Source organism: Ixodes scapularis, unplaced genomic scaffold (assembly GCF_016920785.2).
Source record: "Ixodes scapularis isolate PalLabHiFi unplaced genomic scaffold, ASM1692078v2 PGA_scaffold10__122_contigs__length_95168666, whole genome shotgun sequence".
Lineage (NCBI taxonomy): Eukaryota > Metazoa > Arthropoda > Arachnida > Ixodida > Ixodidae > Ixodes > Ixodes scapularis.
The window spans coordinates 5675133-5676668 of NW_024609836.1; the positions used below are offsets into that span (position 1 = coordinate 5675133).

A 1536-nucleotide genomic window follows, 5' to 3' on the forward strand; every position below is an offset into this window, starting at 1 on the left:
CTGCTGAACTTTCTGCCGAGTCTCTGCTGAATGCCATGGGCGACATTCCGCAGCGACTGCCATGTGTGGACGCCGTGAAATTACACAATTAGTTTTGGTGGTGCATACAGTTGGAGAAATTATTGAAAAGTAAGCGACGACATCAGACTTCAGCCAATCCTCGTCCTGTGTTTTTGTGCTGTTTAACAAACCAAGACATTGTAAATGTACTCACCCCTTTCGGAGAAGTTCCCAGCATTCATGTTGTGGTAAATACGGCTCTCTTCAGCCCTAAAGGGAGCTGAAAAAAAAAAGAGTGCCTCAAGTAAGCAGGAGTGCACAGGAGATAAAACCAAGAGCAAAAGTGAATGTGTTCTGAAAGTATGACCAGCTACATTAGTTTAAGATATTTCATAATGAGCCCGAACTAACCTGATACAGGATAAACTGGCAGGACTGGACCTGAAGTAAAAGACATTGAAACAAAAAAAATTAGTGAGATGCTTTGACTGAATCATGAACAGTGAAACTGTTTTGCAGATACACAAAACAATGCTAAAAAATCTAGACGTATTTAAGTAGGGCTTTCTATGCGTGCCTTTGCAATGGCTCCCTGCAACCAAGACTCCTGAACTTACACCCCCATTTTTGAGAGTTGTCCGGCAATCTATTAAAAGGAATAGAGGACCGACACTCAATTCACGAAGACTGCTTTTGTAATATCACACCCAAGAACGCAAAACTCTGATGACAAAAATATGCCACCATGCTTAAAGTCCCACCTACAGAATCGTCTTCTCCCAGGAAAAACACCGGTTCCCAGTTTCCTTCTCTCCATTCCCACTCGCCCACTTTTCCCCTCCTCTCCACACAGGTGCGGATGTCTGAGCTACTCCCGGTAGAGGAGAGTCTCCCTCTTTCTCAAATGGAACGGAGGAATTGAGGAAGAGTTTTTTTCTTTTCTGCTTGTTGGTTGGCCTTTAACCAAAAGCTAGAGCATATCTAAGTACCATGTTCCCAAATTTTCTTGCATCAGAAGTATGGTCAACAACTGAGGCATTTTTTTATTTCTTGCTTCAGAGTGCCATTTCCCGGGCTATTTAAAATGGTAAACAAAAAGCTGAAGTGTATACCTGCAGCACTCTTTGGGCCAGAGCATGCAGCCGTGTGACACTGCAGACTCGTTGCAAGTAGCGGATGTGGTGTTTTTCAGTTGGGCCATAAAGTTGTGTGGAAGGAAGCACTATAAAACAAAACTACCGTACAAGTCAGATGGATTGTTTGTCTGAAAAAAGTTTTTTAAATTTGTTTTTTAATCAATCGCACCATGTAAGTGAAAATATATTATGCATATAATATTTAAAAGTATGAAAGATGAGTCCAACAAAGTTAGAAATCAAAGAACATCAAATGGCATTGTAGACTACTGGCATCTCTAGGGGACCCCGAGGTCAACACCTGTTCCGTTTTTTGGCTGAGAGAGCTTCCCTGAGTGCATGATAGCCTGTGCTGGGGACATACATGTCTGGAAGCTTGGTTGGCGAGCTAGTGTACTTA

At 42.4% G+C, this 1536-nt stretch overlaps 1 long non-coding RNA gene across 1 annotated transcript; it reads right to left on the minus strand.

Moving 5' to 3' along the window:
* Positions 1-220: 220 nt before the first annotated feature.
* LOC120847775 lies at positions 221-1199 on the minus strand. Its single transcript, XR_005717447.1, has 3 exons — positions 1113-1199; positions 412-441; positions 221-280 (listed from the first exon to the last, which is right to left on the minus strand). It is a non-coding gene; the product is annotated as an uncharacterized LOC120847775 (long non-coding RNA).
* Positions 1200-1536: the final 337 nt, after the last annotated feature.